The sequence below is a fragment of the Ovis aries genome, chromosome 22 (genome assembly GCF_016772045.2).
Source record: "Ovis aries strain OAR_USU_Benz2616 breed Rambouillet chromosome 22, ARS-UI_Ramb_v3.0, whole genome shotgun sequence".
NCBI lineage: Eukaryota > Metazoa > Chordata > Mammalia > Artiodactyla > Bovidae > Ovis > Ovis aries.
In genome coordinates, this window is record NC_056075.1 from 34,347,813 (window position 1) to 34,366,090 (window position 18,278).

Here is an 18,278-nt window from a genome sequence, read left to right on the forward strand (position 1 = left end):
GATGGGAGAACTGAAGGGTCGTCAACAATAGGAGACAGAGGGCAAGCTGCAATTTTCACCTAATGCTGATGGCACAGGTTCTGGTTCCTCGCGGGATTCAGTTCTATCTACTCTCTGGGGAAAAAAATGGTCCAGCAACATCTGGGCAGCAGCTCCTTTTTCTTTGTCATAGAAGACATGGTAGCCCAGGATTGTATTCTGAATGGCTGCTGCAACCTTCATGAACTGTCCCATGCCTCGGAAACGAACAGTGCCTCCTCAAATGAAGCAGTTCCCCTTGCCATTTACTTCATCGTGAATCTCTTTGGCTCTTCAGTTACTTCCTCCTGTTCCTTCTCTTAATCCCTTCTCTGGGCCTCTAATTCCATTAGGTGTTCAATGCACATTCGCATCTTTGAAAGTTCACAACTTAAAGGTTTGATTGCAGGGGACTTACTGTACCAGGTGAGACCCTAAAGTGTGCCCAGCACTCTGCAAGGCCCTCAGCCTAAACTTACTGGGAAACTGGAAAGGCAATCAGCATCACGTGGTTCTGTTCTCTTGCAAGCTCGTTGGCAGGGCAAGACCAGCACAGGTGAAGTGACGTGATCAACAGACCAAGGTATGCCACCAAAAATTCAAGAATCAAGCAGGTGATATCTCTTCACATGTGATAGGAGATCAGACAAGAGGCTGAAGGCTGGAAGGTTTCTAGGAAGAGGCCACAGTAGAGTAAGGCTTTGTGTTGTTTTTGGTTTGGTTTGGTTTGATTTTGAACAGCTATTCATGAGTTTCCTGTTGGCTGCAGAAACTCACAGGCTAAAAAGCACTGAGTTTCAAGAAGGCAAACTCGGGAAAACAAAGGATAAATGACACTTCTCCTTGACCTCAGCTGCAGTGGATAAGGAAGAACCTTGAGAAACAATTAGGATCTCAACCACATTTTTCCTGACCTTCTGACCTCTGCCGGGCTGTTACTCCTGCTACCCCTGCTAACAAAAAAAGAAAATAAGCCCAAAAACTGAAAGTGTCCCTTGCTTCCACATCCTCAGCTATTCCCCAAAGCTGCCCGATTCCTGGAAAACAGTCTTTGTTTATTTCTTATGTGAGCAAATACATACCAAGCCAAAGGATGAAAAGCATTGTGCCTGGCTCTAGGGAGACAAAGGTGACCCAGATTCTTGGAAATGGGGGTGCCAGTGAATACACTGGGTAAAACAGAAGGGATCCAGGGACATCTCCAAGGATCAGGGATGCACCAAGGAAAGAAACAAACTCAGGGGTTCTCAGGGGGAGGAATGTATAAGCTGGTCATTGAGGATGAATAGGAGCTTGCCAGAAAGAGGCAAAGGCATTTAAAGAAAAGGCGATGAGACACTCAGACAATTCAGGTACTGAAAGCACACGGGCATCTGAGAAACCATGAGCAGCTCTGTGTGTCAGGGCACTCAGAGCAGAGGGCACAGTGGGTGGGCTTCAAAGGGGAGTAGGTGGGCTCTGTGGCCAGACCTGAAGAATTAGATCAGGTGGGCAGATCTAAGGGCTTTCTTTATCTACTTTGCTAAGGAGTTTCTGCCTTTTCCAGCAGGGCCTCTGGGCAATGCAGTGGAGGAGGCCATATAATACTATTCTCCAAGCAGGCTAGAAGTAAAGTAACTCTGCTGACTGTGGGGAGGACGATAGAAGGGAACTGGGGACAGGGAGGGGAGGCAGGGAGACCAGTGAGATGACTGCATTAGCACAGATGACAAGGACGGTGTGTCCTAATCACAGCGGTTGAGACCGTACAGGGTGCTACATCCCGCACCAAATCCAATTCTCCTGAGCACCCTGCAAACATGGAGCCAGAGAGTGCGCTCCTGAGGCTGGATTACAACCTAAGTCGTCACATCCACAGTCAGCAGTGGCACTGGGGCTCCAGTCCAGCCTGCTGGCTGCAGACTGTCCCCAGGGGAAGTCAGAGAGATTCCCTGGATCACGGCTTCTGCTTCCCATTCCTCCATATTTCACAAGGTAGCAGGGGACAGGATGGAAGGGTTGTACTTAAGACATGTGATAGGCAGCGGCCATGGGTCTCGGTGATCATTCCATCAGATGTGGAGACTGTGAGCGAAGGTACCCGCGGGTGGCCAGGAGATGTGGAATGCCACCAGACACACAGGCCTGAGGACCCTGCAGTCAATTGGGCAGCTGTGGTCCCTGCTGCTGGGGAACCGATGGGCCAGGCCTACGGGAAAGATGGGCAGATGGGGGACACTGAGAAAGCAGAAAGCTTCCTTTCTCATGAAAAGAGCTGAGCTAGGTGAAAGGTAAGCCCCCGGGTTGGAGAAAGACAGGACCAGAAGCAGCAGGAGTCACAAAGCCCGGAGGTCATCTCCCTCCTCTCTGGATCCATGTCGTCCCTCAAGGTCTCCCCAGGTCTCTTGTCCACAAAGCCTCCTATGACCAAGCTCCCTGGCCAGCTCTGCCTCCCTACAGACCTCACTGTCAAAGTCCAGCTGCTCAAGGTTGTCTCGGTTTGTACCAGATCTACATTCTGGGCTAGGCCTGAGCCCAGTTCTGGTCAAGGGTCAGCCTCTGGAAGTCTGGGCCTCTGACAAGGTACTAAACACAGAAGAGGCCAGGGATGCTTCTGAGATCGTACCCTCCGGGGTCCAGCCACAGGGTCCCCCGATCCCAAAGCAAAGCGCTCCAATGAAGACTTTCACAAGCCAAACAAGCAGAAGGTGAAACAGCGACCGTCTTTTTCTGGAAAAACGAAAATCCTCTTTGGGTGGATTTCAGTTAGCCAAAGCAGATATTCATGTACCTGCTTTCATCAAAGCCAAGTGGCGTGAAGCCAACTTTGGATAAGAAGGGGAAACCAAGAGCTCAGATCCTTGAAAACAGCAACCGATAAAAGCGAGGCCCCAATCTTGCGCCAACCCCAGTGACATTTTAAAGCCCTCAGAGCTCAGAGGAATGCGGCCCTTTCATTGCGACCCTGGAACGTGCTCAGTTCCCTTCCCCCACCGCTATCCTCCCCCAAACTGCTCCTTTTGGTCTCTTCCTGGTCCTCCAGCGGAGGGAGGGGAAAATAAGCGTGTTGTTCACTGTGGAAACTGTAGGCCCTTGTGCAGTCTTTGCATCCTGCCTCTGTTCAAGTTCAGAGCTGTCTGCTCACGATCTGACAGCTCATCAATAAGATTCTTGTTCAGGACTCGCAAGGCCCACGCGGAGCTGGACGGGTCAACTGTGCGATTCACTGCCCTCGGCCCAGCCAGGCTCTGCCTCCAGAAGACCTCCTCCCCCGGTTCCGCTTATTCTGAGGCAGTCCCGCTTTGTGGTCACTGAGTTTCCAAACATACATGTCTTCCCAACATGCCAAAAAAGCTGCTCCTCATGGGTCCCCTGCTGTTTTATGCACGTATTTTTATTTATTCAGCTGCATGTGCTGAAGACCCACGATTCAGGGTGATTGTCCTTCCAAACATAAAACTAAGCAGAACTCTTCTTTAAGTATAAAGACATGCATTCCCCTCCGTATCCCACTGGTTCCTAACATGAGCCACTATAAATATATTATCTGCATGAAACCCGCTGCTGAAGACCAACTGAAGTCATGAAGCTGGTGACAGTTTCTGTGATAAGCAACAGCCTCAGGTGGGTTGCCATGGAAACCAGAAAATGCCAGCAGATTTCTTCTGAGCCTAGAGAATCCTCAAGTTCTCAACAACGAACTTTTGGGGCTTCCCTGGTGGCTCAGTGGTGAAGCATCTGCCTGCCAGTGTGGGAGACAAGGGTTTGATCCCTGGTCTGGGAAGAGCCCAAATGCTGTGGAGCATCTACGCCCATGTGCCACAATTACTAAGCCTGTGCTCTAGAGCCCGGGAGCCACAATTACTGAGCCCATGTACTTCAGCCCCTGAAGCTCTCTCGCCCCAGCCCCCATGCTCTGCAATGAGAAGCCACTGCAATGAGAAGCCCGCACACTGCAACAAAGAGTAGCCCCTGCTTCCTACAACTAGAGAAAGGCTTGCGCAGCAACAAAGACCCTGCACAGCCAAAAAATACATGGTTATTTTAAAAAATAATTATAAAAAAGGAAAAGAATGAACTTTTGGAAAACATGCCCCTTTGCTCCACCTAAAAGGAGATTCCCTCCCCCCAGCCCTTTAAGGAGGTCAAAGCCTTCTTTCTTTACAAGAGCCAAATGCCAAGTCAACCTTTACCAAGTACCCGATGTACTGGCGGGTATGTGCCAGGCATGTTGATAGGAAGTAGGTTTCTTTTTTTTTATGGTGGTAATACAATATAACTTTGTGTTTATTTACTTTAGCAACTTTAAAGTTTACAATTCGGGGTCTAAATGCCATGCAAATATCACTACCACTATCTAGTTCCAGAACTTTTTCATCACAAACTCATTAGGCAGTAGCTCTCCATTCTTTCCTCCCCTAGATTTATGGCAACCACAATTCTGCTTTCTGTCTCTATGGATTTGCCAATTCTGGATAATTCATGCAAATGCAATCATATAGTATGTGACTTTCAGAGCCTAAATTCTTTCATGATTCATCACGATTTTAAGATCCATCCAAGCTATAGCATGTATAGTGTTTCATTACTTCTTACGGCTGAGCAATGTTCCCTTGTATGGATATACCACCTTCTGTTTAACCCTTCATTATTAATAAGGAAGTGGGATTTTATTACACAAAAAAACTTGTTAATTGGGCTATCATTTCTGTGCACAGTAACATCCTGTTTCTACTGCACAGTTCTATTGTTTCGACAAACACACTCAGCTGTGGCAATTATCACCACCATCAAGAGGCAGAACATTTCCATCACCTAAACAGTTCCTTTGTGCCCTTTTGCAGGTGGCTCCTTCCTCACTCCCAGGCCCTGGCAACCCGCAGGAGGCTCTCACGACTGCATGGGACTCTCAAGACTGGAGAATGATGATTCTTTTACTGAACATAGGGCATCTCAGATCTGTCCATCATTGTACATGTATGAGGACTCTGTTCCTTTTGATTGCTGTGTACTATTCCACCCCACAAGCCCATATGTCTCCATAAACTCAAAGGTATCTTCTCTGCTGGGGGCTTCAGCACAGACACTGCTGGTCTCTGTGTCCTCCTACCAGTTTTCCATGCTCTTGAAGTACCCTCTTGCTGACTTTCAAGGGCATGGCTTGAACACCAAATGGATGACCACTCAGGGCATACAAACAAAAGACATACAAAGGACAAAGTAGTGATTCTTACCAAAGCCTGCACACTGGAATCACCTGGGGAGTTCAAAAAATATTCCTGATGCCTGGTCCGTCCCCAGAGCTCCTGCTGTAATTGCTGAGTGTGGTCTGGGCCTCAGGAGTTCTCAAAACTTTCCAGATGATTCTACCATGCAGCCAAGGTGATGAACCAGAGAGATAAAAGGTGTGATGGTTGCTTCATGAAAAGTCTTCTAAATTTAAAAAACTATGTATAAGAGTCCTTCAAAACAACCATAGTGTTGCTATATAACTCAATTCTGATTTCACATGGAGAACTTTCTAGGTTCATGATAGTGTAGAGTCCTTAAAAACAACCATAGTGCTGCTATATAACTCAGTTCTGATTTCACATGGAGAACTTTCTAGGTTCATGATTGTTACATAAAATTGTTGTTCAGTCACTAAGTCGTATTTGACTCTTTGTGACCCCATGGATTGCAGCACGCTAGGGATCCTTGTCCCTCACTATCTCCCAGAGTTTGTTCAAACTCATGTCCATTGAGCCAGTGATGCCATCCAACCATTTCATCCTCTGTTGCCTCCTTCTCTTCTTGCCCTCAATCTTTCCCAGCATCAGGGTCTTTTCCAATGAGTCGGCTCTTCACATCAGGTGGCCAAAGTACTGGAGCTTTAGCTTCAGCATCAGTCCTTCCAATGAGTATTCAGGGTTGATTTCCTTCAGAATTGACTGGTTTGATCTCCTTGCAGTCCATGGGACTCTCAAGAGTCTTCTCCAGCCCCACAACTAGAAAGCATCATTTCTTTGGTGTTCACCCTTCCTTATGGTCCAACTCTCACATCCATACATGACTACTGGAAAAACCACAGCTTTGACTATGCAGACCTCTACCAGCAAAGTGTATATAAAGTTAGATACACTTGAAAATATCTTTTTTTTTCCTTCTAACATCTTTTCCTTTCTAGACAGTGAGGAAGGGAAGTGCGGAAGACAAGAACCAAGAAGTCTTTGTGTTGACACATCACAGAACTCAGTTCTTTGTCCTGCTTGAACAAGTGGGAGTTCTTATCACTGACAATCAGCACCCACAAGATTTGCAGGCTACCCTCCTCGGTGGGCTATCACTGATCCTGTCTGCTTGGACCTCAGGAGACTAGCCAGAAATGTAAATAACTTTCTCCAGGATAAATACTCCAGGAGTTTTTATCTCCATCTCCAAGAACCAGAGAGGGGGAGACGGCCGTGCTCCCTTTACCAGGGCTGTGACTGAGTTGCTCCCTGCCGAGCCTGACCTTCAAGGTCAGTCTGTCATCCTTTTTTTTTTTTGCAAGATCTGCCTTTTCTCACCTATCTCAGAGTCTCATCACTTAAACACTTTCTCCAAGAAAAGGCTGCTCTCTGCCCTTCCAGATTAGCTGTGTGGGCTTGAACAGAGTGCACAGATGCTCTGCCACGGCTTGTACTCCTGGAAAAACAACTTGAGTTGCTCACTGGTGACCTCTCAGATGGAACAAACCTCCCCAAGAGCAGAATTCCAACCCCAGTGACGGAGCCAGCTGGAACCGGAGCCGCTTAGATATGGCCCCTCGGAAATTCACACAGCAACCGCTAAAGACATCAAACTAAGCACAGCAAGGCCGAGAGGCCAAGGGCCACTTTCCCTCTGCTTCAACCTGCCCAGAAGCACCACCTGGCCACCCAATCCAAATCAGAGGGGCTATTATTTGGCGATTCTCCCATCTCTAATTTTCTATTTGTCCCATGAATGCAAGTCCTTAGTCCCCAGTGAGGTTGAAAGCTCTGAGTAGGTAGGGACCACATCTTCTGGTTTGGTTTCCCCCACTATGAATGACAACCCACTCCAGTATTCTTGCCCAGGAAATCCCACGGACAGAGGAGCCTGGCGGGCTACAGTCCATGGAGTCGCCAAGAGTCGGACATGATTGAGCAACTGCCACACTATGCTTAAACAGTGCTTTGCTCAAAAGTCGATGCTTGGAAAACATCTGCTGAGCATAAGACTTTCAGAGACACACACAAACACCCACCCACCCCCAGTGAAGGCTCCTCCTGAATGTCTTGTACTGAAAGTATCTGGGCAGGTTTGTCCAGTAGGATCGGGCAGAGGGCTCACCAGTTACAGATCACAATTCAGGTCCCCACAGTTAACAGCTCTGGGAGGACCACCCAGAGGCAGCCCCTAGCACTGGGCCTATCTCACACCTGGACAGCATTCTGCTGGGAGAACATTCTCCAGGGTGCAGATGGGAAGGGCATGGAGGTGGCTGCTCCCCCAGAGACCAGGAACCTAGGGCTGAAGGAGCTCGACCCCCAGGGCACTCCAGCAGTTCAGGCTGTAGAGGCGGGTGGGTGGTGGGGGTGGGTGGGGGGGCAGCCAGGTTCTAGTAGCCATCAGGGTCCTGGCCAGACAAAGAGGCTTTGGGGCCCAGGGGGCCTTTGTTCCCCTGGCTCAGTGAGGACATTCCTTAAATGCAATCTGCCAGAAGACTGGCTTCATTCAGACTCAGTTATGCGGGTGGGAGGCGCAGAGGTTCAGCTGGGTGGCTCCCTGCGTGGCAAGGCCCACAACAACTGGTGCAAACCATTGCAGTCTCTGAACGAGGGTCACTCAAGTTCACTTTGCAAGTTTGGGAACTACAGTGTCTAATAGAGGAAAAAAAAAAAAAAGAAGAAGAAGAAGTCTGGGAAATAACAGTGGTTATCGCTCTGTGGAGGGGTTCTGGGAAATTTTTCATTCCTTCTTTATATCCTTCCCTGTTCATCAACACAAAAGAGCAGTGAGTTATTACACGGAGAGAAGATGCTGCCCAGGGGCCGCTCTGCTTTCGCTTTTGGCTGCAAATTGAGGTTTGTCCTTATTCACTGTTGGACAAAAAGAACAGAAACTACAAATGTATGGAAAGAAAAAATAATCACCGTCCTCTTCAGATTTCTTGTTTCTTTCCAGCTTTTGGCAACAGGAATGACACATCATTGGGCTGATGTACTAGTGCGGCCTGTTGATCCTGTTCAGGCCTCCGCCACCAAGGTCAAAATCAGCCACAGCAGTCCAAAACCACCACCACCTTGACCTTGGGATCAGCCAGCTACCCCAGCCTGATCCAGTGCCCCCTGCCCTACATAGTCAAGAGCCCTTCCTTGGGGCTCCAAGGAGGCTGGGCTATAAGACAAAGGCCTCCCAGCCCCCTAGCCTCTTTGCCTGGCCTGGACCCTAGTGGCTACTGGACCTGAAATTCCTCACACTCCCTGTGAACTGCTAGAATGTCCTGGGCAGCCTGGAGTAGGGGATGGGGCGGGGAGGGGGGTGCTCATGTACCTTTTGGAAAAGACCCTGATGCTGGGAGAGACTGAAGGCAAGAGGAAAAGGGGGCGACAGAGGATGAGATGGTTAGATAGCACCACCGGCTCAATGGACATGAATTTGAGCAAACTCCAGGAGATGGTTAGAGAAAGAATTGTAACCCACTCCAGTATTCTCTTTTTTTTTGAATTATTTTTTAATTGAAGGATAATTGCTTTACAGAATTTTGTTGTTTTCTGTCAAACCTCAACAATGAATCAGCCATAGGTGTATATATATCCTCTCTCTTTTGAATCTCCCTCTCATCTCCCTCCCCATCCCACCCCTCTAGGTTGACACAGAGCCCCTGTTTGAGTTTCCTGAGCCATACAGCAAATTCCTGTTGGCTACCTATTTTACACATGGTAATGTGAGAGTTGGACTGTGAAGAAGGCAGAGTTGCAAAGAATTGATGCTTTCGAACAGTGGTGTTGGAGAAGACTCTTGAGAGTCCCTTGGACTGCAAGGAGATCCAATCAGTCCATTCTGAAGGAGATCAGCCCTGGGATTTCTTTGGAAGGAATGATGCTAAAGCTGAAACTCCAGTACTTTGGCCACCCCATGTGAAGAGTTGAGTCATTGGAAAAGACTGTGATGCTGGGAGGGATTGGGGGCAGCAGGAGAAGGGGACGACAGAGGATGAGATGGTTGGATGGCATCACCGACTCGATGGACCTGAGTCTGAGTGAACTCTGAGAGCTGGTGATGGACAGGGATTCATGGGGTCGCAAAGAGTCGGACACGACTGAGCGACTGAACTAAACTGAACTGAATGTAAGTTTCCATGTTACTCTCTCTCTCACCCTCTCCTCCCCTCCCCCCATGTCCATAAGTCTGTTTCTCCATTGCTGCCCTGCAGAAAAATTCTTCAGTACCATTTTTCTAGATTCCATATATATGTGTTAGTATGCGATATATATTTTTCTCTGACTTAACTTCACTCTGCCTAATAGGCTCTAGGTTCATCCACCTCATTAGAACTGACTCAAAAGAACTGTTCCTTTTTGTGGTTGAGTAATATTCCATTGTGTATAGGTACCACAACTTCTTTATCCATTCATCTGTTAATGGACATCTAGGTTGCTTCCATGTTCTAGCTATTGTAAATCCTGCTGCAATGAACAGTGGGATACCTGTGCCTTTTTCAATTTTGGTTTCGTCAGGGTATATGCCTAGGGGTGGGATTGCTGGGTCATATGGTGGTTTTATTCCTAGTTTTTTAAGGAATCTCCATACCATCTTCCATGGTGGCTGTATCAATTTACATTCCCACCAACTGTGCATAAGCGTTCCCTTTTCTCCACACTCTCTCCAGCATTTATTGTTTGTAGACTGTTTTTGATGGCCATTCTGACTGGTGTGAGGTGATATCTCACTGCAGTTTTGATTGGCATTTCTTTAATACCACTCAAGTATTCTTGCCTGGAGAATTCTATGGACAAAGGAGTCTGGCAGGCTACAATCCACAGGGTTGCAAAGCATCGGCCATGACTGAACAACTATCAGTCACTTGTTCACCAGGAGATAGTGGAGGACAGAGGAGCCTCCACTATTTTGCTTCATGGGATTGCAGAAAGTCAGACACGACTGAATGACTGAATAACAATTACCTTTCACGCTTGGTTCTTGGTCCAGAGAAAGCAGCGTCCTCCATGTCCTTCCCACCTGTACCAGGTTGCAAACTTAAACTGCTTAATCCTAATTCCAAATCATGGCTCAGCCTTGGGTTGGTTTCACCACATACAGGCTGTGTGGCATTTGGAGAGCTTAACTGACCTCTCTGTGCTTCAGTTTCCTCATTTGTAAAATGGGATTAGTAACAGTATCTGCATTTCATAGCATTGGTATAAAGGTCACAAAATAATTCCATTAAGTACACATACTAAGGTAAATGTTAGTTGCTATATGTATATGTATATAAAGTAGCTCAGTCGTGTCTGACTCTTTGCAACCCCATGGACTGTAGCCCGCCAGGCTCCTCTGTCCATGGAATTCTCCAGGCAAGAATACTGGAGTAGGTTGCCATGTCCTCCTCCAGGGGATCTTCTGGACTCAGATTTTGAACCCAGGTCTCCTGGATTGCTGGCAGATTCTTTACCATCTGAGCCACTGTTAAATAAAATCTAAATCCCTCCTATAAAATGGATGTGGAAGACCCTCCATAAACACACACTCACTCACACCCACCCATCCACCCACACATAAACACACTGTAAGTTTAGTAGAACAGTTTCAAAAAAGTGATCAGAAATATCCTTGTTTGTTTTTGCAGGACTACTAAACTATGCCCTGGCAGAAAGGCAGCAAGGGTAACTGAGGTGGAATTTGGGTTGAACCCCTCTGGAGAACCATATTTCTCAAAACACATAATGCTGAAAATAAATAAGTGAGGGTTTTCCAAGCTTTCCATTGCTCCCCAGTCCAGCTTAAACTGACACCAGAAACCTATGTGCAGAACAAGAGTGAGTGGTAGGCTGTGAACGGAGGGGTGGCTACCAGGTCCTGAGCTTGTTTCCCACGCTGTCTAACCCCAGCCTGGGCAACACCCGTTGACAGCATCCCAGGTACCATTCCAATGGGCAGAGAGCATAACACCACTGCAGACACTGCCTCAGCAGGGACAACCCAAGAACGTGTACAGTGACTCTTACCACAAGTTTCCTCCCTTCCCAGCATCCACTTGCCCTTCTCATTTGCACCCAGTTTCTCTTTGGGAAACCCTTTTACCCAATTGTATTTGTGTCTTATATAGAAGTAGAAGCCCCACCCCTGACTCCATGACAGCCACATGACCTTGGAGTTAGCCAATCAGAGTGTTTCATTCCCTTAGCCACAGTGATTGGCTTAGAGATGGCTTCGTGATGAGAGCCAAACCAATGGGCATCAGCCTTGGGACTCTTCCGGGAACTATCTCTTGATCTTTGACCTGCTAGAGTGCCAGTCTAGGGCCATCTTGGCCATCTCCAGGAACAGCCTCCCAAGGAAGGAAAATAGAGCCTAGATATTCTGACCACTCAGCCCCCAGTCTAACTAGCCTTCTTCTCTACCACTCAGTTATGGACAGCCAGGACATCCCATTTTTTGATTAAGCCAGATTGAGTTGGGTTCTCTCGCTTGCAAAGGGCGAGTCAACTACCACAGCATATATTTTTTTGAGCCTGGAATCTGGACCAGCTATCTGCAGATACAATTTCAGTTCATCCTGCTGGGTAGGCATCATCATCCCCATTTCACAGAGGGGAGACCTGAGGCCAAAGGAGGGTCACATTGTAAACGTCAGGGCTCAGAATCAACAACAGATCCTTCTGACTCCATTATCCAAGTCTACTTTATATTGGTAAAGATTTGCTTATTACTCCAGAGAGTAGAAATAAAAAACATTCTAATGAAAGCAAAGTGTGGGGAAAATATCCGGGAAAAGTACCTTGAGCAGCCTGGGATAAAATGTCACCAAGGCTTGGGCTGAGGGCAGAGACCCATGGATAAAGGGCAGTGAACACAAACTTCTGCCCACCTCAGGAATAAGGTGGGAAGGAAAACTGAAAGGGAAATTCCAAAGGCCCAGTGGGTAGAAGCAGAGCAGGGCATGGCATCCAGGGATGGGGAAGGACCTGAAAAAAAGACTTTCACTTATTCCAGGCAACACTGATGGATTTCAAGACAGCCGAGCCCTCCAGGGCAGTCTGACAGGAGAAACAATGGCGGCAGCTGCAACTCTTGGCTCAGGGAGCAAAAGAGCTGGGAAAGAGCTCACCATCCCCAAGCTGACTCCTCAGTGCCAGGGTCAGGCCAGAAGGATGGAACAGAAATGGGGAGGGTGTGGTTGTTCAGTTGTGGGAGAGCACAAAATATGGTCTGCCTAAAATGGCCCTTACTACTAGGAGGGGTGGGGAAGCAAAAGTCCCCACACAGAGGATGAATTTTAATAAAGCTGGCAGTTCTGAATGGCTTTCCAGCTAGATCAGTCCTGCTTCTGCTGGTTAGAACATCTCCAGTGGATGAGAACTGATAATCAGGCAGAGACCATATCTAATCCCATATGTGAACCCCATCAACAAGGAATCAGTTCCCAGCCTTGTGAAAGTTAGGAATCAGTAATGAATGGAAGCTAATGGGGAACAGTATGGAGATTCCTTAAAAAACTATAAATAGAGGTACCATATGATCTGGCAATACCATTCCTGGGCATATATCTGGAGAAAACCATGGTCCAAAAGGATACGTGGACTTCAACATTCATTGCAGCACTGTGTACAACAGCCAAGATGAGGAAGCAACCTAAATGTCCACCAACAGAGGAATGGATTAAGAAGATATGATACATATATATATATATATATATATATATATATATATGGACTATTACTCAGCCATAAGAAAGAATGAAATAATGCCATTGCGGCATCTCCACCGGACACAGAAATTACCGCACTGAGTGAATCAAGTCAGAGAAGGAGAAGTATCAAATGATACTGTTTACACGGGGAGTCTAAAATGAAATGATACAAATGAACTTATTTACAAAATGGAAACAGATTAAACAGATCCACAGACTTAGAGAGAAAATTTACGGTTGCCAGGGGGAAGGATGGGAGGAAGGAATAGTTAGGGAGTTTGGGATAAAAATGTACACACTGCTTGATTTCAAATGAAAAACCAACAAAGCCCCACTGTATAGTACAGAGAACTCTGCTCAATGTTATGTAGCAGCCTGGATGAGAGGGCAGTTGGGGGAAGAATGGATACAAGTGTATGTACACCTAAGAGCCTTGACGGTCCACCTGAAACGATCACAACGTTGTTAAATGGCTATACTCTGACATAAAAAGTTTAAAAATAATAATGAATGAAAGTTAATTATTTTGCTCTACTTACTATTCTTTCCCGTTTCTTTCAGTAATGGGAGGACCTATTCCATATGGTTCAGATTTGGCTGACTGCACCTGAGCCGTAGGAGGTGGGGACATAGCTGAGGACTGGCCATTCTTTACGCCCCAGTGATGGGTTCAAGAATTTTCCCTAGGATTTGCTCAGCTGGCTTTGGGAGAAAGAGGTCTTTCCTGTCTTCAGAAAATAAACCATGAGAATATGTACTTAGAGTTGCCGTCAACCCTGTCCCCTCCCACTGCCGGGAGCCAGTGTGAGGAATCCCACCCGTGACAAGGTCATGAGGAAGGAAGCTGACATACGCAAGGCGTGCTCAGACTTCAGGGACCCCTCTGGAAATTCCTAAGCATGTACCCCAATAAAAATCTGCCGGCTTTTGTGCTCTGCTTTTCTACTCTTCTGACATTTTCTGGAAAAAGTCAATTCAGGGCTTTAGTCTTCTGCATTTGAAAGAGTGTTTCAATCCAAATACCCCTCTGATGGCTTTCTAGCCTGCCTGCAGGACTCGCACAGCTACGAGTGTGATTGTTTGAGGCCTCCTGACCGCAGGAGGCACAGGAAGCTTAAAACATCCTAGGAATGTAGGGGCTTCTGAGGAGTCAAAATCTTTAAAATAGGACTGATTAAAAGTTTCATTTGTTGAATCAATGCTTGCTGCCAAATTTTCATATCCTTTATTTTTAGATATAGTTGGTATATAGAAAAACAAGTAGTAGACCTGGTATTAGCAACATTAGATCTTTGAGTTAAGTACCTTCTTTGTTATATCCCACTGCACCTTTGTTCTATAGAGATGTAACTTTAATGCTTTAAGGAGATGCAGATTAAAGAAAAACACTTCAGGGGAAACAAAATTAACATTCATTAAGGAAGAGAGCCCAAAAGTGTTAACAAGCCTCTTGGCCAAAAGATAATGTAAATCACCTGAGACCTTTTGTATACAAAATGATGTACAGAAAGAATCTGGGTTGCGAACGCTACATAATTTTGTGTTACCCATTGATCTCCATATTTTATCAAAAGTATAAAAGGCCTTCTGAATAATAAAGGACGGGGCCAGCTTCTCGGACCAGTTTCTTGAACTAGTCTCTCGGCCTGGTTTCTTGGGACTCTGGCTCCCCCCGTGTCTTTCTCTTTCTTCTTCTCTCCCTTTCCCTCTCTCTGCTCTTTACTTTAACTTCAGGCTGAATCTCCACCTGGGGAGCGGAGGCTCGCCAGGTCTACTTACTTGCCTGGGCTGTTAAGACCCTCGCGAAAGGGAGCTTAAGGCGAGGCACCCTTAGATATTCAAGCGGGTTAACGTAGTTGGTGCAAATTCCTTGTCTGGAATTTTATTGGTCTTCCGCGTAAACCAAGCTATTCAGCCCTCTTCCTCCACTTAATCTTCCTACTACGCTATAGTTTCTTAATCTAATATTAATAAATAAACAAGTCTTTCCACGCCAATGCCGTCCACCCTTCGAATTCCCTGGATCCACCGGGGCTGGACCCCGGCATACTACCCTTTCCAGTCTGAGGATGTAGCCAGCGCTCAGAGAAAAAAAGCTGGTAACTGGAGAAAAAGAGCCCTATCCACATTGCTGGAGTCCCTAGGTCCAGCCATGCCTGAAGCTACCTTTGAACTTGCCAACTATCTTTGAACTTGCCAACAACCTTTGAACCTTTCTCACATAAACGGCATTACTCACCAGTGATCAAAAAATCCTTATTCATGTGTTAAGTAAAGTTTGAACAAATGGTGGCTTCATGTAAACCACCTCTTTTATGAGGCGTACCTTGATTTCCCAAAGCCATAACATGGCCCAAGAGTAACTTAATTTCCTGCCCCCTTTGACAGGCCCAAGCACAAAGCCAGGTCATTTCCTTGGATGACCAGTATGGTTCCGAAACCACCAGTAAAACAGCTGATAATGGCCCACAGACACTGAGGGCGAAGCCGTGATGGTTCACTTAAACCACAGGAAGCAGCAGGCCTAGGGATAGATGAGCAGGGTTGAGGGGGGCTGTCTCTCTGCCAGGAGCCCATCTCTTCTCTTTTCTGACTAAGGTCCATGTCCTTGAACTGCTCTCCATAGTCCCCAGTACAGAGCCTTCTGCAGTGCTCATAAACTGGACACGGCCCTTTAGTGGGCTATGCTGTCAACTCAGTGAGTTACCAGCAGCTTAGAAAAGGAGTGTAATCTTCCATAAAACCTTTGTTTTTAACATGTATGTCCTGACATACAATGTAAAATACATTTCTTATGATGGTTACAATCAAACGATTTGAAAAATTCAACCACAGGCCCATGATCTCTTATTTGAAACCCACAAAACCAGAGGTGTTTGGAAAGTCAGTACATTTCAAATTCTAGAAAAGGATCATGGTGTACAACCTACCAGCAAGGTCTGTGGAAACAAGAATAAAACACATTAATATTTCTACAGCAAAATATACAAACACTCAAGCTAAGCTGGCTGAGTGGTCAAGAATCCACCTGCCAAGCAGGAGACATGGGTTTGATCCCTGGGTCAGGAGGATCCCCTGGAGAAGGAAATGGCAATCCAGTCCAGTATTTTTGCCTGGGAAATCCCATGGACAGAGGAGCCTGGCAGGACATGCATCCAGTAGGTTAAGTGGGCTAGAGAGAGCAGATATCCCCTCACATCACATGCCTCCAAATTAACCAGTGCCAACCTTACACACACACACACACACACACACACACACACACACACACACACACACACAAACTTCTGGCTTTCTCAGTTTGGGGATTTGGGAATTGAGGAGATAACACTGTGGGCCTATCTAGGGATTTGCAGGGCCTTTGTCCTTCTTCTGTCTCAAAACTGACTTCTAATTTTCCAGTTTTTGAAAAAGACCTCATGGGTAATGCAAACTCACACTAGGCTTTTAATGAATTAAGGCAAACCTTGCAAGGTCTAAGAAATTCATGGGGCTACAGGCAGGGCCTTTTAATGATCCTCCTCAGGTTCACTTTGCATCTGAACGGGGCTCTCGTGACTCACGGTCTCAAATGGTACTGTTCGGTTTTCAGGCCACTAGACACATGCGGCTACTGAGCACGTGAACTGTGGTTCATCTGCACTGCGATGTGCTGTTAAGTGTAAAGACGAAACTTCAAAGGCTTAGCGCCTCTCCCGCAAAAGAGAATGTAAACTGTATTAACAGTTTTGTGTTTTTTTTCCACTCTATTGATTCCATATAGAAGTGATGGTATTTTGGCCGTATGCGTTAAATAAAACATTCTTGAAATTAATTTCACCTGTTTTTAAAATTTAAACATTTTAAGCGTGCTTTAAAATTATATATGTGTTTTGCTCTATATTTCTATTGGACAGCACTGGTCTTAAATGTCTAGTGTAGACTCAAAGCATTTTATTTTTTAAATTCATTTTTTAGAAGATTTTTACGATATTTATCATCATTTATTTATTTGGCTGGGCCAGGTCTTAGCATGCAAACTCTTCGTTGCAGCATGTGAAATCTGGTTCTCTAGCTAAAGATTAAACCTGGACCTTTGACAACAGGAGCATGGAGTCTTAAACACTGGACCACCAGGCAAGCTCCTGAGAGCATTTTAAATGCAAGAAAAAAAGTTATCCTTTCTAATGGCAAGGAACAAAGGTTCAGAGAGAAAGGGACTGTGCCAAGGTCATATGGTGAGTTTGTAGAAAGCTGTATTTCCTGTAACTGCCCAAAGCTTTCTAAATCTAAGTTCAAGTAGTATCCTATCCTAGAAAAGCACAAGGGTCACTCTTAAATGAGAGTCCCATGGGAGCAGCAGAGATGCCTCAGATGAGGGACAAGATTCTAAGAGTGTTGGTCATGTTTCCCAGAAGTGAGAAGGGGCAGGGAGGGGAAGTTCTCTCTTCAGGGAAATGGCTGTGACCCGGATGAAAAAGATTTGGTTCCTTGGTCCAGGCTGGTTTTTGTTTACATGAACAAGAGCCAGTCATTCATCACAGAAATGTTCTGAATTAAACCCTTGAAGACCCTCTATATAAACAACATAAAGGTATCACAGAGTTTTGAGTTGAATCATTGTTTTTTTGTTTTGACAAAATTTGTCAAAGCAAACTGCTGCAGTACCATTTCTGACTCTTCCAGGGCATTTCAGTTTGGGAGAAGGCTTTTTAAAGTTCACATTTGGCTACTTCTTCCCATCTCCCTTTGCCTCCCTGGCCAATCTCAGAGGGACTGCTCTGCCCCTTATCTCCCTGTCGCCATGTCTCCAACACTGTGGGCACAAGCCGTGGGCACTCTGGAACTGTCTTTAGCCACATCTTTTCTCTGCCAGGGCCAAGTTCTCTAATGCAACACTCATGCACACCACACTCTCTCTGAACTACTATCCCCTTGACCTTCAAAGCAGGCTTTATGAGCCCGCCCCGCAAAGCATGGTCAGCATTTCAACCCACAGTGTACCCTGGAGCTGTCTATTCATGCCAACTGTCCAGCAAGTGTTTCCTGAATACCGGCTGTACATCAGTGGTCCCTTTAACGACGTCAGCGCCTACCCTCTGCCAGGACCATGCAAAGCAATAGGATAGGTGAGAAAAACAGGCACATGTCTCTTCCAGTTGACATATATTCCTTGAAATCATAAAATAAGGATGCACGTTGCCACTCAGTCTGCAGGTAATGTAGTTGTGCTTCCTGTATTCTCTTCCCTCAGCCACGGTGCTACTTAATTGAGGTTGCTTCTTGTAACCAGTGGCATCTCAGACAATCATCTCTCAATCAGCACCTCCCCTCCCGACCACAGTAGGGGCTATTTGTACCATGTTAAGTTTCTTTGGGCCAGTTCCTTTCTAAGTGTTTTCAA

General features: G+C 46.3%; 1 protein-coding gene across 8 annotated transcripts in view; it reads right to left on the bottom strand.

Annotated features, from left to right (window-relative positions):
• The window catches only part of AFAP1L2 (actin filament associated protein 1 like 2), a 147,972-nt gene that overhangs the window by 46,595 nt on the left and 83,099 nt on the right, over positions 1-18,278 (bottom strand). The window contains exon 1 of one of the 8 annotated variants that reach the window (XM_060404725.1): positions 5,232-5,553. The exons of the other annotated variants lie outside the window; for them this stretch is intronic. The gene's annotated coding sequence lies outside the window, so the exon portion shown is untranslated. Of the gene's footprint in view, positions 1-5,231; positions 5,554-18,278 lie in introns of those variants that run through there. 8 annotated transcript variants of the gene reach the window in all.